We start from the raw sequence: 25962 nt of genomic DNA on the forward strand, positions 1-25962 counted from the left end.
TAATTGAAATCCAGATACTAACTGAAAACTAGTATCAAACCTAGATACTCATGTGAGTGTCGATAGTGAAAATAAATCACATAAATATGCCAAATCCTTTACTGAATAGTTTTAGAATTGTCTTTTTTATATCAGAACTAGTATGAAACAATATGATGGTTAAAACACTACCATGATAACATTCTATTGTCCCTTAGTAGTATCAAAATCTAGTTTAAAATTTTAATATTATGACAACACTAATCAATAACCATAGAGCTGAGCAAAAGATGTTACCAGGGCAAGTTACAAGACAAATCTGTGGAGAGGCAAGCCTGCTCACAGTAAGTATGCATTGCCATGCATTTTTAAGTATAAAAACACATCTAATTGAATAAATTCAAGGTATACAAGTTTAATGCCATACTGTGGAACACTGAAGGGAAATAAATAACATCTCCATGAACACAAGCAGGTGGCTTACCCTCTTACAGAGAAGTACTGCAACTTTAAGACTTTAAAACTAATCTCTTCTTGTGTAAACTAAAAAGTCACTTCAGACTTGTTTTACATTGTGTAACAAATTGTAAAGTACATGCAATTCCAGGAAGTCAATTAGAAGTTGTGACCCACAGCAGGGAGTCTGACGGTGGCTGAGCACCGATATAGTTCAACTGTGAAATGAGACCCCGGGCGTGGAAAAAGTGTTTGCTCTAGAGGCCCTTAATGCAGTGAAAAGGTCCTCTTAAGTTATTCGGAAAAGCCTTTCACATTGGACACAGTCAGTGATTGTTCTGCAGATGCTAGGACTTGGATGTCATAAGTGTACTCCAAGGAAAGCTAGAAGGTTGTACAGTTAACTCCCAGGGTGTAATTCTAAACCATACAACCTACTACCTCAACCCGGATGCACACACTAGCAATGTTTCAAAACCAAATTTGTCACATAAAATGTGCTTAGGAAAAGGATAATTAGACCATGACATCAAGCCATCAATATAAAACTAAATCTAGAAGAAAAAATTGGTTTAAAATGCGCAAAAAGGTACGACGTTCACACCACAATGACAAAGACCCACAGAATCGAGCTTGTGATGTCAGATTTGCCACAAGATCGGATCTACGGGTTTGTGCCAAGAGGTTAAGCCCAAAGTATCAAATCAATGTAACAAGGAATAAAAAATAGAAATGGTAAATAGTCACATTTATATAGCGCTTTTCAAGGCACTCAAAGCGCTTTACACCCAGTCAAACCCATGTTCATACACCAATATAAACAGATACTGGGGGCAATGCGGGTTAAGTGTCTTGCCCAAGGAAGCAAAAGCAACAAACATCTATGGGAGCTGGAATCGCACCTCTAACCTGTGGATGACTGGATCTGAACGCTCTACCACCAAGGTTTTTATTTTTTTTGTCAGGAGTGGGATTGAACCACCAACATCAGAGGATGAACACTACCTACTGAGCTTGTGTACAATTAAGTGTGTCATTAAAGGTAGTGCTGGGTGACATGTAGGCCTGTCACAATAAATACTATGTTGACTTATCGTTCAATCCATAACAGATGGAACAATCATTGTTGGGGGTCAATATTTATCATGGGGGCTTGACGTTTTTGTTTTTTTTTGTACTACGATGAGATTTAAATGGTCAACGTTTGAATGATGAACTTTTATGACTCATAGATACAAAGTATGTACTTATGTGTTGCACTCTTATACTTTATACTACCGGTAATACTTTTTTGGAGAAATTCTGCTTTATGGTTTGGTTTCAATATTATCATTTATCATCTATATTTACTTTAGCAATATACTGTACTTCAAAATTTGTTATTGTGACAGGCCTAGTGACGATCCCTGTGACGTAATGCTAATTTGGTAAAATCAACATATCGTGATTCACAAATTTTCTCTTGACTGCAGCTCTAAGCTCAAAAACACTTACTATGTTTAGCCTCTGAGTGAGTGACAGGTGGACTTATCCAATTCAAATGAAGCGTGAACATTCAGAAGAAGCAGACGACTTTAGCTAACTCTCAATATAAAAATATTAAGTTTAAATTAATTTGGATAAATCTGACACTGTGATCTGAAAATTGTGATATTATCCCACCCACCCTAATTATAAAAGTGTTGTTAAAATGGGAAGCAGAAGACAGATGATCATAGAAGTGGCTGTAACTTGGAAATTTTACAAAAAAATGTGTGACTGCTGTTGTTAAAAGTCACCCCGAAAGTGGAAGTTCATGAAACAGATGGCGTTAACTTACCATCATCGATGTTTTGAACTCAGGGGGGGCCAAGGTCAGTTATTTTCACCTCCTAAAAAACAGGAAAAGAGTTGTTTTAAACATCTGCACAATGATCAATGGTCTCCTATTGTTCAAGTTTTCATAACAGTGTTGAGTTTCCCATCTGCACAGATATCAAACTCATATAATAACTAGATTGCTTTTCCAAACTACCCACAAAACTGCCTAAGCATCCCTCTTGCTGGCAGAAGCTATAAGGCTGTGCTGAAAAGTTATCCAAGACCACAGATAACGTAGAAAAAGAAGAGAAAAATTGGCTGGCTCAGAAAAATGCCAAAGCAATCAAGCATGCTACAACCAGTTACCATTAACCCAAGCAAGTGCCAGGAACCACAAATGATATTAGAAAACTGTTTCGGCCGCAATGCGACAAAGGGAATTATAAAAGTAAAAGAGGAATGTCTCTTACCGATAGAGCTAATACCATTATTTGGGTAAATGTCTAGCTTTGGTGGTGCAGTATTGCTGTCAAAGTTTGAGACATAAGAGGAGGAATACAAAATAAAATGAAAACTGAGCACGCAGACAACACCAGATGATTTCAGCGAAGCACGGTCCGCCATTTTCTTAGACACAAGAACAAGGGAAGAAAGGATGTGGAGAGAATTGGTTTTGCTGGCATCATTATTCAAAGTTTACCCCTTGTCTGCCCCTGTGCGCCTCAAAGATCTCATGATATCCTCACAGAAAAACACATTACAATTCAAGTATTCTGCTGAGTCTGTGAATATATCTTTTCTCCAAATAAAAATGTTAGCCCGGTCTGCCACCCACTCCCCCCTCTCCTCGCCCAAAATCTGGCACATTTTGGTGAGAAGGGGGGTGGCGGTACAAAGGGTGGTGCTAGGAGTCATGGCAACCTTGGCCTGGAACGTAGCCAAGCACCCCGAGGTGACGGGATCTCAGGCCAGGAATGCCTTGTGCCTTCCAAAGTCAACTCCATGGGTGTGCTGGTTGTTTAAGATTACATCTCAAATGCCAGGATTGTTCTGAGAGCGGAAAAACAAAACTCATGAAAGCCTCTTGACAAATATTTAGTGATCCGTATAGACATTTAGAAGGAACAATGTTGATGTTTAGAGTCTTAAGCCATACATCTGTGACAAAAGAATAAAGAGCTACTCCAAGGACTTATGTACGGTATGTTGTCTATAAAAAGGAACAGATTTTATACATTAAATATATATTTTCCTTCACTATCACAAACAGAAATCAGCCTCCTTATCACTGAATGGTGGCATTTGAGAATGGACATGTCTGACGTTGGTTTATTTCAATAGAAATGAACAGCTTCACAAATGAATGATGAAGTAAGTCAATAATATTGAGGAGTGCGACCAGGAGACATAAGCGATCAGGAGTAATGTGATTTTAATGCCAGTTAAGCTGTCTGTACGGAGCCCAGATTATTAGACCTATCTCTATATCAGTCATCAGCAAGTGCTTGAAACAAAGATTCCATCTTGAGAGCAAATCCAAGCCTTCTGAGTGCACCAGAGACACATCTCCAGCTATTACTCTGAATAACAGCCTTCAACTTTCAAATGTGTCAGAGCAGACCACTGGCACACAGGAGGATTGTGATTCAATTATGTGTAGTAGTTATGTACTTAGCATATTGCACACCACGAGTGTAAGAGATGATGAAATACTAACTGCATTACTGCAGAGAAAGTCAAGATCACATGCAATGTTTTTACATTACATTTAAGACCAGTCTGACAAGTACAAATAACAGCGCATGTGAATTAGTGACAATGGAGAGTGCCCAGACACCAGCAGAGCAAACACAAGGAGCTCATCTGCTTATATTAAACACAGCCCCTCAGATAAAGCACCTCTAAATATTCCCCCACTGAGGGTCATCTCATATCCTGAAAGGCAAGAGGCCAGGGTCAAAGTTCACATGAGAAGGGGGAAGGACTTCCCTTGGGTATGGCCTGTACCATTACAACCCAGACAGGGGTGCAGCACCAGACAGACGCCTCCATCTAACAATACCAAACATCACATGAACCGAAACGCCAAAAACAAGCCTTTGAATCTTCTGTGACTGCAAAAACAAATAATTAAATATAGAACAAGGATCGTGATTTGATTTGATGAAACTACAGTTGTTAAGAGTCCTTTACATGGGAAATAAATGTGCCTGAATGTTCAAGCCAAGAATAATTCTATCATAAAACTGCCAGATTATTTTATGTCTATATTCTTTGAAACTGTTAATTTTTGTGGTTAGGAAAAAAGACAACAGTGATAGTAAAATATATAATAAATTACACCATACTGTAAACATGAAGGAGTTTTTTTTAAAGGCAATAAAATATGAATAACAAAGTTATGAAAATATTTTGGACATTGGCAGTGAAATTCCTGAAGGATGTGTGTTTTTACTCTCCACAGGCTCGATGAAGACAGACTGTTATTTCTGGCTCTGAGCTCATATCTCTATTCATTTCCTTCTGCCTCCAGCCATGACAGAAAAACAGGTTCATTCAGACACAAGCTGATGCACTTGAGTTTCAGAGGACAAAGTCATGCAAATATATACTGCATATCACCCAAACTATGATATTCCTCTTGGGGAGAAATGTATACAGACTAATGAAGCTAAGAGTATGATTTTATATTATACAATGGGCTTATAGTTTACCAACAATCACTTGACAAATAATAAAAACAAAACAGCCAAGCAAAATGAGGTGGCAATAATCCTGTATGTATAATCCATGTGTACACTATTTTATAAATTTCACATAAGTATCATCTGAAGCCTATGTTGTGATGATCTGGACTTAAATAATCAACTGTTTATTTAAGATTTGATAAGATTTGTACATTATAATGATGTAAACACATAGAGTAATATTTATATTCAAATCAAACTTTATTTGTAGAACGGTTTACAACAGTAACAACTGAACCAAAGTGTGATCCATAAGTGCATTAAAATTGAAAAATAAGGCATAATATTTATATGAACTTAATTTATATTTTTAAAAAGACCCAAGGAGATTAGCTGGCCCTTGGGTAAAATGTTGGTCACCGAGACGTGTGTAGGTTTTCTTGAGAGATACAAATGTTTTTTTACGTAATATTTTGTGATTTTACTGTTTTGTATTGACTGTGTAAGCTGCTACTTTAGTCAGGTCTCTTGTATAAAAACGATTCTGAATCTCAGTGGGACTTCCTTGATAAATAAAGGTAAAATTAAAATACAAAAAAGCCACATGCATCTGAAACCAAAATGTCAAATAGTTATAATTATACATGTTCTTCTAGTGATGTATTTTGGTAAGGTAGGATCAGCCTGGTGGTCAGTCAGGACAATGACTTTGCCTGACCCACCTGTCTGTTGATCCTGCTGCCTAGCACCAGACTAAACACTGAGATTTCTACAGCTTCTCATTGGCTGCAGCTGACTCCCCAACAGCCAATCACAGCTCAGAGAATCCTGGATGGAGGGCAAGTACCACGAGAGTTAAAGGAAGAGGAAGAGACTTGCAGACACAACCAAACCTCATAGTAACCGGCATGCTGGGAGAAAATACTACAGCTTCTAAAAATAGCTCAAACCATCACTTTTACCAAAATAAACACATAAAAATAGACAAATAAATAAAACTGAAAAATACAGTGTTGGTTCTTAACAATGAAGTAAAAGGGCATTTGATTTTGAATGGCACAGAATTGATTAAGTGGCTCTGAGCAGTGCGGCTATCAGAGCATGCTTTTATCATTGCTAAAAGGGATCAATAAATAATGAATTTCAAACGGAGGAGTTTCACAAACACAAACGTATCCTACACGTGAGTGCATAAAGTAACCTCTGTGGATCGATGGATATGACATTACACAAAGCCGGAGGAATGCATCTTCTTAATTGACCTGAGCATTTCAAATTAATTCTAGCGACAATTAAAATGGATTGGCCGGTATGGCACCTCTAGTCTCGGCATTTTATAGCGTGTGCGGATCACCTCTCGACCCGGCCTTGTGGTTTAATTACCGCTGTTTGATCAGGATGCACAGACAATGGAGAAATAAAGGGCTTACTTTAGCAATTTACTTAGCTAGTAAAACATCTCATGGTGGTATCGCATGTAATTACGTAGATAAATACATGTATGTAGTAAATAGTACTATAGTGTGACAAGCAACTTACATGTGTGTGCGATGTTCACTTCATAACTCACCAAGGTCCTGAAAGTGAATTCAAATGATATAATCCAGTAGGAATGCTTATGCTAAAACTGCAAAAATGATTCTATTCATGCAATATTTAGAGGACAAATTCAAAAGACATAATATTTTCTTTTAAATTTGGCATTTAATCACATTTTAATCAACACCGAGACTGATCAGCTTGGGTCTTTTTAATCGAGAGGTCTACAGCCAGTCCTCTGTCCATAAGCATATGGTTTGCAGCAAAGTTCGGACTTTTAAGGAAGAAATTTGACTATTTCTAAACAACATTTACTTTTTTTAAAATAAAAATCGAAATTGATATTTATCAATATGAGTAAAGTATGTGATTGACTGTATTGTCATATCGCTCAGCCGTATTTTTAGCCATGTTAGAACGTTGTTTCCTTATCAAAACATACTTGTGAAGTTGCGTTGGGGGTGGGGTTCATTTGCATAGCAGCTATTGTTTTTGCCTAATTTAAAAATGCTTCAATGCCAAGTCCTTGCACCATCTACTGGAAATGGATCTTGTTTGGTATGCTCAATAAAATACATGTTTTCTTCACAAATACATAATTAAAAGTATAAAAAGCCTAAATAATGCATAATATAGGGGCTTTAGATAAAAAGTTTGACAACAATTTAAAGGATATTGAAAGCAAAGTAGTAATATAACGCTTCATTTTCTACATTAGGCACGGCACCCACAGGCTAGGAACTGCTCTTGACATGAATATAGGCAAAAGGAGGGAAAAAACTCTCATTTACAATATATTAATAGACCTGGAGAGGATAGAATTGCACATTAGCACAGGTGAGCTAAACATCAAGGGACTCATAAACGGCATTAAATGGTGTTATAATCAGGGAGCCACAGTTGTTAATGTGCCATTATTCAACAGAAATGTGCTGCTTGCATTAGTATTTAAACACACAGTAGCTCTTCCATACAGCAAAGTGATGGTCTTAATGTTTTTTAACACAAAGGCACAGGAAAAAAAAGTAAATAAAATATGATACTGGAATTGTTTTCTCTAGCTTCAGTTTACAGCTGGATTATGCCATCTGTATTCATATAGTCAATATTATCTACAATATATCCACATTTGTCTGTGATCGTCCAGTTGCTCATCAGACTATAGAAAGTGATGTCATAATCCCAGATGGGGGCAAGAGATAGTTTTCCCTATTGATTACACTGTACTTTGTCATAAAATATCCAAAAGGCAAATGCACAAATATTGAACCTGATCATTTCTATTACTGACTAGACCGTATAACTCACTATTACAACAAAAAGCATTATAACAATATTCATTTTGGCTACCTCTCATCTGTATTAAATTGGCCAATAGAAAATAAGGCTTTAACATAATACTCAGTTATCTTTTTTCAAAATACCATAAGCACGACCTAAAACTGTCACTATATATCAAGCCTCTGAAGTTCATTTTTAAACTGCCATAAACAGAGCAGAGGACCAGGTGTGCACATTTCAAAGACACTCTCAAATGTATGGCCCAAGTCATTTTGTGCAGGTTATCTCCAGAGGAACAGGCCCTAATCGACTACATTACCAATGGCTCTCCATTACCGCGGCCGAGCAGGCAGTTATCATAATGATACCTTTTCTTGGCGTGTCCTTACCAAATGCTTTCCCAAAAGATAATCCCTGTGCACAACCTCTCATTATCAAAGCAATCGTCTGGCAATAGGAAAGGAACACTGGATATGCCGTAAATTAGTGCAGGTCTATGGAAAAAATGATTGCCGATTTAGGCTTTAATTAGGCCCATGCAAAACAATCAGAGACAATTAGGAGGTACCAGTCAATAAGCCGAAACTCATAAAGAGGAGGAGTAGGATTAATATGATGATGATTTTTAAATGGGGATGTGAGAGTGGATGGCTTTGGCACACACTGGGAAGGAGATAGAGTCTCATAAAAGCTAAATCAGCAGGTGAATCAGGACAGGCTCAGAGCGAAAAGAGTCATACAGTTTTAACTAGTTTACTAAGTACTGCTGGAGAAGTTTTAAGAGGGGGTATTACACTTCTATGAGGTGTCAATTGTTAACACATAAGATATTTAGATCACTGTTACCTTTATCGTACTGTTAACTGTAAAGAGCGTTTGAAGAGGGCCCAGGAGAGATCACTAGATCACTCAGACATCTATGGAGGACATATAAAACCTCTTCAGGCATGTTTTTGATGAACAAACAACATCATAAAAAGCGCCAAAAAGTCGATTTTCCAGTTTAAAAGAAGTATGTATTTTGTGGGAAATGTTTCATTCATCATAGAACATATTGGGATAAAAATATATGCGTGAAAAAAGACCTTCAGGCGTCATCCATATACATTATTATTATTATTATTAACTACACACAGCAGTAACAGCTTGTTTGGTCACTGGAAACGGTTTGAAAAACAACAAAGTGCTGTTCTCACTTCAGAATTCTCGCAGAAAAGTGTGATACATGTTTAATGATGTTGAAACTACAAATGAATGCTTTGCTGCTTTTGTTGTTTTCGTTCACAAAAAATTTGTAACTATGCGTTTGATTAAAAAAACAACAACATTTTTATCAAAAATTATAGATTCAAGTTGAGAGAAAGATAAAAAAGCAGCACACTTTAAACTGCCATGCTTGTTAAGCAGCCAAGAAAATAATTTGTATATAATTGCTGTATATAGTTAAACATAATATAAGAGTACTTGTGTAATTCACAATATAATAAAATTGAGTGAAAATTTCTAAAGAATAAGTCATAAAAAGTAAAAAGTTATCTGAAATACTCATAGTGGCGTTTTTTTGTCATGTGATCCCTCTAAGGTCAGTCTCACACTCCCCCATAACTAGGCAAATAAGTCTGTTTACTGGAGTAGTATATTGTAATTATATCGATTAAATTGTATTGTTTTAATGATATTTATGTCCAAACTTCTTCAAAACATTCGTATATAACATTTTTTCTACTCAAATACTATTCATTTCCACCTTCTTCTGTCCTCATACGCCTGATGAAGAAACACTGCTCTTGAAAAACAGTTTAATAAAAAAAAAAACTTGTTGTAAATGTATCTGATTGCTACCCCCTCACACTAAAGTTAAAGAGACAAGTGTGGAGAGCTGTATATTGTAGCAGTGGGTCCACTTAACTACTGGGCCTGTGCTCCCTGACATCCACATATATATGAGACACGTGTCGACCTGTGTATCTGTGTGTATCTGTGTGTACGAGCCTGGATATACAAGAGGAGTCTGGGATTTAAATCACAAGCAGCTGGCCAGAGCGCAGCACAATCACGACGTTTGTTTTTAATTATCATCTTTCAAGTCAACATACTGTCCATCTGCTTTCATTAGAAGAGTCTTGTGCTCAAAAGGGATGTAAGAATAACTGAAACATCGGGATATCGCATCGTCAAAAGTCTCACAATAATATCGTGGGCGGTCACAATATATCGAATTACAAGTCTCTGTTTAAATTCATTGTTATGGTGCAAAACAAAATGGAAAAGTGTGAAAAAATGTCACTGCTACAATTCATGAACACGTCTTATTTAGCCTGAATAAAGCATGTACAAAGACTGAATTCAGAATGAACAAAAAGTTCTTCAAGATTTTTTTTTTTTTCATTTATCTTTATTTATACAGGGAGAGCCCAATGAGAGTACTCAGACTCTCCTTTTCATGAGTGCTCTGTTAAAATACATAACAATACAAACAAAATAACATAACAAATAACTCCATATAAAACATTAAAAACAGGAGCAGGTGTGATTATAAATATTCATCATCAGATTATTAAAGTGCATTAGTGGCACCAATCTATCCAGTTTTGCATAGAGCCTTTTTTCCCCATTTCAGTTCTAGTGTGGCCAGTTTTTAGACGTAGAGAATCATGAGATCTTGAATTGTTCCAGTATCAAAGTTCAACAAACAAGTGAGATATTCAGGCAGTTTGAGTAGTCCCTTATAAATACATTTAATACACTGCTGAATGAGTCAGGCTCAGTAACTACTTAATGAAGGCGTTACTGTTAGAATTACAGTTAGGGATTTAAGTAGTTATTCATACTGAATCATTTTTATAAACAATTTTTTATCAGTTAAGTCTTTCTTCATGTGTTGTACATCATTCACGCCTTGTTCATGTTTTGTTCATGTATAATTATGGCTATTAAAAGTGTAGTTATAATAGCACTTCCCTTCAAGATATTTTGTTTGTGGGAGTCCAAAACAATAATCTACATATAAAAGCATCCATATTTCTTTCCAATTTAGTCACACTCATGGTTCAAATAGTCTTTTTCTCATCATATGGACATTTCAATAATGAATAAAACAGATGTCCACAGATCTGTATATAGCGTGTAACACATTCATTCATGCATTGTATTTGCTAGTGTGTAATATGCCAAGTTGAATCTATCATATGCTCGATTCAAATGACTTTGAGAGGCCAAGCTGTCTCACTGCTGCCAATAAGGCTCATTTTATAAAACAATACCAGACATACAAGAAGATAACGAGATATTAATTTCACGTTTCATTTATAAACAATCATTTATAAACTAAAACCTACTATGTATATGGCTTTTTAATTTAACACTTGAACCAGAACCAATCTGTATTTTTAATGTTCACAAACTTAAAACTGAAAGACATTTTTGTTTGCTTTCAATTTGGCAAAATCATATTGTGAGGGATCAATACGAGGAGAAAAATCATGAATCATGTTTTTGTCATTTTGCCCAGTTCTATAATGTAATTCTCTGTTCAAAAGGCCTCCTATGTACTAAGGCTGAATGATTTGAGAAAAATATCTTGGGATTTGGGATTTATGTTTTAATAATAGGATTCTCTCCAGAAGAACTGACAAAGACTAAAATATGAGCTGACAATTTAATTCAAGAATCACATTTCAGAACATGTTTGTACAGATCTAAACTACAGGGTTAGTGTTTTTTATGCAGAATAAGACAGGAGGTTTTGTTGTTTATGGAGGAAATTATGGTACTTCAAAAAACTGTCTTTATAATTTGCTTATTCAATTTGATTGTGATTAATGCTGCAGCCCCCTATCTGCTTTGAACAATGCTCATATCCAGTGCATGTCCTCCGTAGGCAGGACAGAACATGTGGTCTATGGGACTGAACACAGCATGTCCATCAGCTGCCACTCTGACCACTGCAAACAGGAACCAGGACTAGGACTGTGGATTAAAAACAGCCCTATGTTTCCACTGGGCTCCCCCCTGCCGGGCTACATGGTCCCTACTCCCTTTGTCTGCTGTTAACCCGTTAAATCCCGCGGAAGAGCCCATTCACAAACGTGTAACACACTCCGGGGGGGCGTTTTGTGTAGAATAATGATCTTAAAGGGGTTACACAGCACTGCCACTGATCCCTCACCACCACCTATAGTAATCTCCCAATACACTTTCAATTGTTTCCTGGGGTGTTGGCACTTTCAATTACTGTCAACATTTGTTTTTAAGTTCTTAGGAGGACTTCAAAACAACAGGAGGATGCACAACAATAGGCCTACTTAATGATCGTCTAAATAAACTCCTTAAGCTATTTAACTGGTCTCTTCTTTTAGTGCATATGACAGATTACGCTGCTCATTTCGCTACAACATAGTTAACATAATTACATGAGATGTTCCGAAAATTACTTGCCTGGTTTTTAATTTTGGTGAAGTTTATAATTTTACTTAGACATGGGCAGCAGAAATGACATGCAGCCGTAAAACTGTTTCCTAGCAACCATATTGTTATCAAGACTGTTTTGTTAAATCAAGGTTTAAACTGTCAGAAAAATGTTTTTTCCTGGATTTTGGAAGTAATTTTCGACATTGCTGACAGATGTAGAGATATTTTGTTTTAGAATCAGCGCTACTTCCTGTATTTTTCAACTTTTTCCACAAACTGACCACTAAAACTACGATAAATACTCACCACAGGTACTATCCCACCAAACCATAAAGATATAATTAGAAGAACATGAAAACCATATGCACTTTAAGACAGATATTACTTTAGCTATTATTTTGTGTGGATTTAAAGTAATATAGCCTCGAGACAATGGCCAATAGCATTCGTTTAGAGCTGTGTGCTGTGTTAAAGACCTGGAGCACATGAACGAAGAGAGTTGCAGGTTCACAGAGAGAAAGTGTAATTAGACTGCAGTAATGCCTTCCATGATTAATGATGTGGGCCTCTGGAACCAAACCATGGGCCAATGGCAAATTACCACTATAAAAATAAACTGTGATGTGAATGGGTCAGCAGGCCAGAGCACAAATGTCTCATAGTACTAGGTATATTTATATGCAGTGTACTACAGAAAGGGGAGTAGTAACCCAATTAAAACCTAGCCACTGTTACACAAAATATGGGCAGAAGTAGGAATGTCAAAAGTAGGCCTGTCACGGTAACAAATTTTGAAGTATGATATATTGCTGAAGAAACTGTAGATGATAATATAGAATGATAAGACTCAATAACCCAAGGGCAGATTTATACCACAAAAACTATTCTAAATCTACAATACTGTAAAAAAAAAAAAAAAAAAAAAAAAAAAAAAAAGAACTGGATTAAATAAACAGCAGAATTAAACAAGTTATAAATTCAACCTTCTACAGTTCAAATCTTATCATATAGCTAAAACATAACCAATGATTTCATACTAGAGCCAAGAAAAAGTACACACAATAAATATTGACCCCCAAAAATTATTGTTCCTCTTATCATATATTCAACAATATGTCGATATAGTAATTAACGTGGCAGGTCTAGTTAAAGGCATCTAAAATCATCTGAGGATTAATAGTGAATAGTATCGATACTAAGAATAATCACATAAAAAAGTTCAAATTGGACATTTCCTAAAGAGTATTATAATGATCTTGAGCTTTGTCAGACCCAGTATAAGGTCACATGGTGACATAAAACAAGTAGAATTATTGTTTTGAAAATTATAATCTTTTGTCATTGTGGTATCATAATTGGAGTACTGCCTATTCTATATCAAAAAACAATAATGATAATGTGTTTGCAAAAAGTCAACCTTATACTGTATTAAAATCACATACAACATGTTTCAAATACATTTTAATGTGAAAAAAGTAACAAATGCAAACCAAATTGCCACAAGAAACAAAAATGCTAATTTATCTTCACATTGTGCAATTATTGTGAATCTGGAAGAAAATGTATTGCAAATAAATATGTATGATGTAATCCTTATGGTTTGAATTAATTCTATAAAAAACTGTGGTGCTTGACCTGGTCCAGAGCACAGGGTAGCTCTGCCTGGAGTGCTCCATGCAAAATTCCTCGAATGGTCTCAAGAGAGAGGCAGTCAAGTTCACATTTCTTGTCAAATAGTGACTTCACCGCTCGGCACGTAACCACATCTGATTATGTCTCCACAGCACTGAAAAACGCACACTTAGACACACACACACACACACACACACCATTCTCAGATGAAGAGCACTTGACTCAGTCCCAGTTTGAACTCTTATGCACTTTTCTTTTATGACAGATAATGCCTTGTAGTAGCCAGACAGCATGACTTGGAGAGCCAAAATAGCAAGCAATCAGTTAACGGTGCGGTTACGAATCAGCTATAGGAGAAGCCGGAGCTGCTGTCAAAAATGTGACAACTCTGCAATTATTTGTCAGTGTATAACTACAGTGTCTCTTACATATTTATTTTACTTATGCACTGGGCTCAAATTATATGTGTATTTTCCATCATCGCGTGAAAGAGGAAACAAGTCTGTAATCCAGTTGAATCTGTTTATTTTCTTAAAGGGAAGCACAGGGTTAACAATATAATAGCTTCAATGTTTTGTGCAATATTTTAAACAGTTATATTACATCTTTGTATAAATCTGTGCATTTTTGTGTTGTGGCTAGCTGTCTAGATTTCATGCTAAACTCATCATTTGGTCAGTGGTAAGTTGTGTTTTGAATTAAGAGTATACATGCTCCTAAACAACACTATTAATTACCTCATGCCTTCTCAATGCCCCAACAAAAGCAAAAGTTAAAGTAATAGATCTGGTTTTGTTCTACTTCAAGACATAAAAATTCACGAGTCATCAAACACATGGTCTCTGCATCCTTACCATTTCAAGTGTGCTGTTTTCTGCATTAATCAGAGCAAAACCTGACAAACACTTCTTGTTTAAGAGCAGTGAATTGGAGCATTCACATGTCTGTCTCCAGCTCAGTCCAAACTGAAGATCCACTGTTTACAATTAAAACCATGCAGAAATACAAACCCGTTCACTCCATCTATTAGACACAAACAAGCAGCTGTTTTAAAAAATCTTGTATAATTAATGTGAGAGTCCATTTTGTCCTGTGTCTCTCCAAATAAAAATAGCCTCAGCGGTGTGCAGTCCAGTCCCAGTTAGTTTTCATGCGGCACTTCTTTCACTGCTGTTTAATCCAGTCACATCAGTTCCCTAAGCAGGTGAAGTCAGCCACAGACTTTCCCACGGTCTGAGAGCAGATCCAGCGCCCCGAGCCCTTCCTGAGGGCCGGCCATCTGTCCGCTCTGTTTGGAGTGTGTTAGCGGCCAAAGTGTCAGCTGCACCGCCACATTCAGCGTTCCAGCACAGACCTCCAAGTCAGCAGACAACACGCACACACACGCAGCCTGTATCGAAACGCAAACATATCAACAAACAAACACACATGTGACCGCTGGTACACACGTTTAGAACAGCCATATATACACACGCTTTAAGCCAGATAATACACGCTTTAAGGCAATAATAGACTCTTATAATAAACATAAAAACATCACTGCTAATTTTCAGAAGATTCAAAGTGTTTGGGAAATAGAAAATTTAACATGAGAGTTTGTAGGAAGGAAGCGTGGTCATTAAGGCGGCCCCCTCTGCCTCTCCACAAAGCAGTTGACCACATAAACCTTGACCTTTGCTCCCTCAGAGCATAAATCATCTCTGCCTGTGACTCACATACAACAATGACAATCTGCATGCAGCATTATGAGAACACACACTCTACGCGTTAGCGTAAAAATATAAAAAAAGAATCTTAGTTTGAATTTGGTTTCGGCGTGACCATGTGACGCACTTCATTCTCAAAACATGCTACCGCCCCCATCCTACTATCCCAAAGCATCGCCCTCCTCTTTTTGCTTCCCCAAACTGAAATCCCATCATTTTAGTTTCCTTCTCAAAGAGCTCCTCAGCCGCTCACGGACCTGGTCGTCAGAGCGGCCTGACGCATTTTTAAAATGCGTGACATTGCCTCTGTGGGAGCATGAGAACGGAGCTTCCTCAATAGTAGGGTCCCCATACCCGGGCCGTAACCATGGAAGCAGATGCTTGCCCTCCCGGCCCTCCTTACCTCCTGTCGATCGCGGGCTGTGAGCTGCTCCTCCAGTGAAAAGCCTTTCTCCCGGCTCTGACCGAACTTGCCCTACTCCTCAAAAGGAGCCATTGAGCAGGTCACTGGTCTAGACTTGTTTGCACGGTCCAGGGAGCAGCCTTGATGTAACCCCTGCTCCTCTCTCTCTCCCTGTGTGTGGCTGCCACAGCAGCCGCCCAGCGACTGCAGACTGTGGAGGGGCGCGGGGGGGACATTGGAGACGTGGATTTGAAAAGGAGCCCGTCCGATTTTGCCATTGTGCCTTTTCATTCATCGATCGAATGAATATCGAACCTTCTGTCCCTGCGTGTGTGAAACGGATAGCTTAGCCAGCATTTTTACCCTCTCACTTCTCAGGTCTGTGGCCTAGAGCGTTACTCCTCTGTCACAACTTGTAAGAACTTATTTTTTTATATTTATTTATATTTTACATTTTTAGAAATGTCAATGTGGATTTTGTCAGTATTATCATAATGGACTCACTCAATTAGATAATTAATACACCTTCTAGAGATAATATTTTGTTGCTATGAGGAAAAATAATCATGACAATTATTATAACATGCTTTATTATGAAATGTGTTTAATTAATTTAATTAGATAGCTATTAGTTAAGGTCAAATTAAATACTTAAATATATAAACTTATTTATATGTATATATGTATATAAATATATATATAATAGTGAAAAAGATGAAATTCAAATCTGGGTTAATTTGCCGACAATTCAAACAAATAGCATCTAATAAGCTTACAGTTTGGTACTTCATATAAATTGTACCGTTTCTTAAACACAGTGAAACTCTGTTCTACTTTGTTATTGCAGAGTGATATTTGGAGACCGAAATGTCATTTGTGTTGATGAAAATTATATGTTCTCACGTTGACCTCTCACATTTGATGGCTGACTGAGCCTAATGCATTTGACTGAGGAGAGGAGGAGAGGGCAGCTCAGGCTTCAAGCTAGCTTTAGCAAAAAGGTGAGACGATCAATGTCAACATATCAATATTTTTCAATCAGACAAGTCCACATTTGTTCAGTCTCATACAACAAGCTAAAAACTAAAACGAAGCATTGACAAGTAGCCATCAACCACTTACAGATTAACTTAACTAATTCATTGCACATTTGATTTTGCAAAAGGAAAAACTTGAACTATTTTTTCTTACAAAAAGCATTAAATATCAGACAGAAGCATTTCAACAGTGCGTTAAACCACATACCATAAAACTAAGTAAGCAGAGCCCAATGAGCGGATCTGTTTCCGTTCTCCGAGTGACAAGTTGCTATGCAGGGGCCAATCAAAGGGGGCAGTAGGGGGAACAAAACGGGGCAGAAAATGAGCAAATTCAAAGGCAGAGGCAGAAGACCAAAGGAGCCAGTGAAGTAAGAAGGCTAAGGCATTGTATTCACACTACAATCAAGGCTACACCCAATACAAAGTGCCAGCTCTGCTCCCACATGCCCCAACTAACCAGCAATGGGGCAACATGATACTGCAAATAAGACAAAAATGATAATCTCAATATTTACTTACTAATAATTACGTATTTACCCCCATAAGTATCACTATTCAATATGTAGTAATGACATTTTAATTTACTTTGAACATTCACAGTTGAAACAGGTTAGGCCATTTCTTTTAGCAAATGAAAACTTGTAAATATTTTGGATATAATTATCAAATGGAAAAAATAAATAGCACAATGCATTACAATAGTTTTATTTTTCCGTTTTAATTTTCTAAATTAATTTTGTTACAATTAGGATTACTAAAACTAGGCATGAATACTGAACAAAAAAAAAAAGTCACATAAATAGGACAAAATTAGACCTTTCACAGAATAGTTTTACAATGGTCTTGATCTACAAAAGAACTAGGACCTAAGGAGCTATTCTATACTGTGTTGTGTTGAAATTTGCTTCACAATTTCTAAAAACAAGTGATTTTTGAGGTATCTAAATCAGTAACAAGTACTAAAAACTCCTTAGTATTGAAAGTAAGCTTAATATTTTAGTATGGTTACCACTAGTTACAATAAAAAAGAATGAGTAAGGACAAACACAGCCTCACAAACGCAGACGCTTATTATAGATCCCATATTGCTGCGACAGAGGTGCCATGGCCGAACACTGGGGGTTGATTCAAACAATGGGGAGGAGGGGTCAGGGGTCTAAGCGCACGGACAGCGCTCTGACAGGGACAAGCCGCCCAAATGAGCCACAAAAGCAGCTCATGTTACAACTTTGCACGAGCCCCCATTTTACACATATCACATACGCTCCATAAAGCACAGGGAAAAACTCTGCCCCTGCACACGAACCAAAACAGATACTCTCCATTACTGTTATGTAAAAATACTTCTGTGGTTTGAATTCTGTATTAAATGAAATGTGTGAGGCTGAACTTAACACAGAGCTTGTAAAAAATGAATTAAACAATGGTTAGAAACCTGAGGTGCAATGTTGGGAATGATACTTTGAAATGTGTTTGTTAAAGAATACTGAAAACTCATATTAACATGTATTTAGTAACAGTTACATGGGCCAAACAGACTTCTGAATACTTTTACAATGAGTTACATTATATTACAGTGTAAATGTGTTATAGGATTAAAAGAACTGTATTTATTTAATAGTTTTTATGCTTTTATCATTAAATAGAGAAGTAAAAATCACACACAAACTCACCGCAAGAGCTGTGTTTTCTTACCTAAAAACCTAAATTGTGTGATCAAGCTCCACACTGTATTCTTTTGATTTTAAGAAAGTAACTGGTCTCTGCATACCTCCAAATGAAAGAGTAACTGTACCAAACACAAAATTTGTATTCTGAATATAATAATACATATATTTAGTTTAGTTCCCAGCACGATCATCTAAAACATAGCAGCAACCAAGTGCCAAGTGCAGCTTCGATTGGCCTCTGTTCTGTCTAAAACACGCACTATTATAAGGCAGAGTACAGAATACTACAGCCCCATTTCTATTCTAAATGTTCCCTCTCCTCCACCCTGATCCACAGCTGTCCTGGTTTTGGCGAAATGCAGAGTGAGCAGCTAGCACAGCGCGTGACTTGTGGCTTAGGAGAGATGTAGCAGGAGAGCCGACATCTGGTGTGATGTTACAGACACTGGCAAAAAAGACTTTTGGAGACGCTTTGGGCCAATCCTAATTCCCATTTATAAAGATAATTGTAGAGTTGAGCAAATTACAGGAAATACAATGTATAATTATTCAAATTGATTATTATTAATACACAATTTTCAAATTTCAGTTCATGCCAAAATTCACACAGAGTCACCATGGGGGTCGCAGAAATTTTGAAATCATCAAAACCTAAAAATCTAATCCTAATTCGATGAAAGATGTTTTTTTTTAATTAAAATTGAATGTAGAATCAGTAATTACAAAATGTATAAAATGTATAGGGGGAAAAAAATAATTATGTCACTGTGGTTAATGTGAAATATCTGTTACAAACCGTCTTTCAATAATTATAATAAATCCAATCTAGTCCAGCTATCCCAGACAGCCTAAAGCTCATCAGGGCCGAAGAGCCATGTGCCTTCTCCCTCAGGTCAAGCCCACTGGCAGCAGCACAAAGCAGAGGGTGTCATAATCTCAAGTCACCACCGCTGCTCAAAACATCTTCACTTTACTTTATCTCAAGTCCACATTACAATATTCGCTTAGCAATCTCTGTTTCATTCAAAAAGGTAAACAGGACGATTTTGAATAAATACTAGAGCTATTCACTTCAAATTTGGAAGTTATGGGCTGTCAAATGGAGAACACTCAGGAACAAGCTTAGGGAAAATGGGTAAATGTGGGCAGTTTTTTTTTTTTTTTTGTGTAACTTTAAGAAATAGTATTGTTTAGGTATTATGTTTTGTTCTTTTTTGTTTGAATGAAGCAAAATGTATGTATGTATGTATGTATATATATATATATATATACACACACACACACACATATATATATATATATATATGTGTATGTGTGTGACATATATATGCCTCAATGTACAGCTTCACAGTCACTTCAAAAATCTCAAAATTTCTATTTAAAAGCAAGCTTGTTTTCAATCATTTTGGAAGAGAAAGGTCGACGTCAGTTTTGGTAATGACTGTAGACGTAAGGTATCATCACGCTCCGTACATGAAAAGCGGCTCTAATATGGCTGAATCAAAGCCCTGTAGATCACCAATCAACTGATGTGTGGAATCCTGCGTTCTGAGAGACAGCCGCGTGTTTGCGAACAGTACGACGCTTGCAAGGTGCTTAAGACGGTAAAGCAGAACAAAAGGCCCCTTGCTATAAAACTACTCCTCAAAGCGCTATTTAATTAGGTGTAGAGCAACAAATCCTCCCCTTTGAGAGCCCAGACACTTGCACTGCGGAGAGAGTGGACTGTGGTGACTGAAAGAGTGCCGTCATAACACTAGAGGAGTGTCCCCTCCTGGTGCACTAATGCCTGTGTGTTAACAAGCCCAGTGTCTACGGCTGAAGTCATTGTCTCGTGAATGGGCCGCTAATGGACAGACAAAACAACACAATGCGCTGAGGCCCTGTGACTGCTGCTCTTTTTAGACACTCACACGTGGGCTTAAACTGGAACTGCACTTGTCGTTGTTATTATTATTATGAAAAAATAAACATTGGTATTGTAAAGGTGAATATAATAAAATTAATCTAACTGATAAAGCATTATTTTTGGAAGATATGTCTGAATATATATAAAAGGAGCTAGCAGTGTCAAAATGCTGTTTAATTTAGAGCATAGCATAAGATAAACCTAAAATGGGTCAAGTGCATTTTTATTTTGCTCTAGTAATTAAATCTTTGATAATAACTGAAATAATACGCAGGTACATTTGGCACGAATTATGTTTGTTCTACAGTTTTACAATTTATAATTGACAGAAAAGGAATTTTAGTTCCATCAAAAAATTGCATGGACAAAAAGGAGGAAATAAGCAAAAAATAGAAAAATGTATTATTTTAAGTTTGGAGAAATAGTTTAGCTCACAAAGTGTTAAAAGGAAGAAAGGCTCAGACTGGCAGGAACTGGGAGGTGGACTCTAATCCCACATCCAGCGAGACAAATCTGGTTTGATGGATCCCCGCGGCTCGACCCAGGCACAGCGGTCCGGTCTGGGAGGCCCATTGTGTGGAGGCTCCCAGAGAGGAAACACACTCACTATTTATTAGAAACGGGACTTATCAAATACAATATTAATTCACAGACAGCTCGGTAAAAGCAAATTATTTTAATCCAGCATAGAAAAGAAGCAGGGAAAATTGATCTAAATTTTAAGAATTAATTTGGTATTTACAAGAGTACTACAATGCAATTTAACAATTATATATTTCTATGTAGTAATTGTAAAATCTTATACTCTGGTCATTTTAAGGAATCGTTTTTATTTAAATTTCCCATCAATAATTCATAACAAAATAAACAAAACATTTAAAAATCTTAATTTTAGATTATATGAAATTGCAAAAAAATGTAATTCAAAAAATGATAAAAGTGCAGTGAAAATTTTCAGCTTCCAGTTATGAGCAACATTTTGATGGGGCTTTTTCCCATTCAAAGATGTAACATTTTGCTTAAAATTGTTAATTGCTATAGCAACCATCCTAATATTTTGAAAGCAATGGATAAAATAATCCCTTGTATAGCTGAGTGAGCGAGTGTGTGAGACAGAGCTGCTGACAGAAAGTGCTCAGTGTAGCCAATTGTGTGAATGCAATTATGGCCATCTGCTTGTTTTATCTGTAGTGTAAGGCTATGTAAGAGCGCATGTGCCGTCACTAACAAAGCCTCGTGGTCTGAGGATGGGGCTGGCCACTGCCTTTAAGCCGACTCGGGGTCAGTCTAAACACTGGCAGCTATTCATGACCAGATCAAGTTGATGTGAGATTCTGTCCCTCCTCTGCCCTCCATTTCCATATGAATGCCCAGTATGCTAAGCAAAAAGACAAGCAAGCTCCGGGTCCCACCATCACTACTGCAGAGAGAGAACACACATATTATCAGAGTGTGCTAAGCGTCTCCGTTCGGTCTAAATCAAATTATATCTACATTTGAGCTCATTTATATTGAAAAATCAAGAGAGAAAATCTAGGCATGACAATTTAAACCTATCACCTCTGAACACACCAGTCCCCAGCCAAGGTCAGCCCATTGTTGGCTGAGCTACTGTTTATGAATCACAACACACACTGACACTGCAAAAATATATCTAAGTTCAAATGACTAATTTTAAGTTATTTTTTATTATTATTATTGAGTAAATTTAATTTGACAAGTAAAAATTATCTTACGAGGGGATATTTTTTTATTTTATTCAAACAATCTAAGATTTTGTTTATTTTAACTGTAAAGATTTGTTGTTTTTCCAAGTGTAACAAGATGTATTTTCATATCTTAAGCAAAAAACAAAAAAGTCTTGTTCTATTGGTAGCTCATTTCACTTGTCAAGCATAATTTACGCAAATCAATATTCTTTATCTTTAGCTATATTTTAATTTTTGCAGTGCATAAATGCTTCATCATAATGTTCCGTACACACACACAGACACACACACATCAGGGCGGGCTTCACCTCTGTCTCTCTGCAGTTACACAAAGACTCGCTCGGGAACGGAAAACAGCAGGGAACACACAAACGCCAATGAACATGATACAGCCCCAGAGTAAAAGGGAAGATCAGGATCAGCCCGATACTTCTTAGAAGAGCTGTGCAGATGTGGGCACCATGGATGCCGTCTACTCTACTCTGTCTGATATCTATGAGCAGAGGTGGGACACACAACAAAAAACAAATAACAATGTAGTTAGTGATTTGGAAATATGCAAAAATAGAAATAAAACTACGTAAATGACACCAAAAAAGACAAAAACTATAACTGCAATTTCTAAAACTAAGTGATTTATCTGCCCTTTTTTGGTTAATGTGATGTTCATTCATGTTTTGTGTAATACTTGTACATCGCCCAAGACATTTACAGACACATTTTAGCACACTCCCACTGCATTAACACATCGCCTGAATATCGTTATAGAGATAATGCAAGACAAACAAGAGATTATCATTTCTGACACTATGTAGAAATGCGGTCTAAATACTTGTCAGTTTTGGCTAAAGCATCAACATGGCATTGTCACGTGTTCAAACATGTGTCTGATAGATGTGGGCCTCCTAACACACACACACACACACCCCTACACATATGCATACACACACAGACAATACCACACACTCCTATTGTTCCCTCCACCGCTGGTCCAGAGACAGACCCCTATAGTCCCCCGATCGAGCTGTTTAAAGGTGAGCTCAAACCCTGCGCAGTGAGGCCATTTTTTAACAGGGTGAAAGAGGGAAGAGAGGAGGAGGGGGACAGACAACCCGAAATGGGAGAGAGGTTATAAACAGCAATAAACAGCAACCCCAAGTCCAATGGTGCCTCCAGTTCACAGGTATGATCCATACTGCACAGACATTTTGGTCATAGAAAAGTAGAAACAATATTGCCATAGAAATCCTGCATTTAGAGGAGAGCCAAAAACATCCATCATATTGTGGATGTTGTACTGAAGATATGAAAATTTGAATATCAAGTAAACCATTTCATCCTATAATAAGAAATGCTGCAAATAATATGATTCAGAATTAAAATGTAAAACCTCAACTGCTGTAAACCTTCAAGTCAGGGTATAAAGTAGAGACAGACCAACCGATATATAGGGCAGATATTTGGACTTTTTAGCGTATTGGCTATAAACCTCAAATCTCCAGCACAGGCCGGTATTTAGTTCTGGTCAATCTGCTGCCTAAAAAATACACAAATAGCTTTATAATAACACATTAATACATAGAGATAGATGCACAAAACGTGACTACACAGCTCTCTTTAAGGTTTGTACAAAAATGGGCTTGGGTGGAGTTTGTACTACATTTAAATAACATAATTTGTGGAAAATAATCAAAACTGGCCTCAAATATCTACCCTAAATATTGGTATCGGTATCAGCATTGACCATGAAAGAATCCATATTGGTCAATCTCAAGGATAAAGTGATATTTCTGTACTTTCTTGGGGAACTTCAGAGTGATATCTCATTTGTCTGAGTTAAACAGGAGCTATACATTAAAGACATGTTTGAAAACCTTGACAAAATATTTAATTTCAGATCGCCAAATATTAGTGAATAATCAGAGGCATTAGTGAAAAGTTTATAAAAGGATCAAGCTAAATTTCCCAAGTTCTTTTTGTTAATGGTTCAAGCTGCAGGGCAGGTCTGTAACAATTACATTACAACCAACTCACAGTTTTGAACAGCTTCTACGACCAATTGAATTATAGGCCTTCACTGCTCAAGCTAACAGCGTTAATGTAAATTCAGTCAGTAACAATCAGCCAGAGACTTGCTCATCTGTCAGTTTGTCTACAATTTTCGAACTTCGTCACACTGGGCTCTGATCATGAGGTTTTTAGGTTCACGAACACAAATCAATTGCCCAGAACTGCCATTATTAATCTTTGGCATTTTGATCAACGAAAAAAGTATACAGTTTTATTTTTAAAGCAAACCAATTTGACAATGGATAATTTCTACAGTTAATTTCTACAATTTTCTACAGTACTAGCACTAGCGCAATCGTATATTTACATACATACCATGTCATAGGTGGGTCTTTGCCAGAAAGCACTTATCTACAAAAGCTCCTCACTCAGCATGGATCAAGCTATAAAAGCAAAGACTGTTGTAACAAAATATTACATCATTTCAAAGAACACAAATCAAACTTAGACTTACAGGGCTGGGTGAAATGACAAAAAGATGATCAAAAATATTCCTTATATTTATTGATGGCTGTTTCCAATTAAATTTTTTATTTTGTCTTATAAAAAATTTATAAAAACATCTTTCAACATAAATTTCCTGACTGTAAACAAGACTTTTAATTATAGACCAAAAAAATAGTCAAATTTCTTCCTCCAAAGTTCAAACTCTGCTCCAAACCACATGCTTTTACTGACAGAGGACTGGCTGTGGACCACCGATTAAAAAGAGCCAAGCTGATCACTCATGATTAGATATGACAAAATTTGAATCTAGATTAAAATTCAATAAATTTCCCAGCCCTACAGAGACTAGATGAAAAAAATGTGTGATAATGCAGTTTGGGCCAAAGTTGACTGTCAATAGCTCTGAGCAGTGACAGCCGAGCTTCACTGCCAGCTACACAAACACTGAAGGAGCATGACATCACCCCTTTATCATTTACTAGATACTCTCGAGGCTCCAGTTCACCAAGTTCACATGCTCTATGCAGATGGACCTAATGCAACTTACTGAAGCAAGATATCTGTCGCATTATAGGCACCTTTTTCAAATCTTTCCCAACGGGCAGGCCTGCTTAACAGAAGCTGCCAGCCATTACAAGAGGATTGGGTTTCACTTTCTTCTCTGGATGTTTTTTCTGTACTGTTACTGTTCACCTCAATATTTACAACAGGGAATTTACAATGTATGAGGGGTTTAATGTACAGCTGAATGTTTTGGGGAAATAAATCAAACTGAGAAGACGTGATTATGATTAGATTTGTGTGATGTGTTTAAAAAGTAGGATTTTATTCAAAGTGCACATTCTAAACAACTCCAGGAGCATTAACATTTTTGACAAGACTGCAAAATCAACCGGTAAACTAATGCAAGAACCCCGTGTATTTCAGAACATGTTTGTAGCGGTCTAAACAGGTACAACAACATTACTTCTATGAAAAGAGAGGATATTTTGTTCTCTGCCAAGCACATTCTATTATCTAAATAATTGCAGTCTTTGCATTTTGATAATGGCTCCAACTCAAATTGCAATTTTGATTCAATTGTGATACTTTGTACAGCCCTTGTTCACCAAAAGACCAGTTTTAAAATGAGCAAGTACGAAATGTTGACTATTTTAGAGTTAAACCAACACAACTGCCACATATTTTCTCAAATTTGTGGCATTTCATCCGCCTTACAACATC

At 36.9% G+C, this 25962-nt stretch overlaps 1 long non-coding RNA gene across 1 annotated transcript in view; it reads right to left on the reverse strand.

Moving 5' to 3' along the window:
• LOC129456771 (uncharacterized) overlaps positions 1-25962 on the reverse strand; it is a 48184-nt gene that overhangs the window by 13387 nt on the left and 8835 nt on the right. Inside the window, exon 2 of the long non-coding RNA XR_008648928.1 lies at positions 2255-2306. This is a non-coding gene — a long non-coding RNA (uncharacterized LOC129456771). The remainder of the gene's footprint in view (positions 1-2254; positions 2307-25962) is intronic.

The sequence above is a fragment of the Periophthalmus magnuspinnatus genome, chromosome 14 (assembly GCF_009829125.3).
Source record: "Periophthalmus magnuspinnatus isolate fPerMag1 chromosome 14, fPerMag1.2.pri, whole genome shotgun sequence".
Classification (NCBI taxonomy): domain Eukaryota; kingdom Metazoa; phylum Chordata; class Actinopteri; order Gobiiformes; family Gobiidae; genus Periophthalmus; species Periophthalmus magnuspinnatus.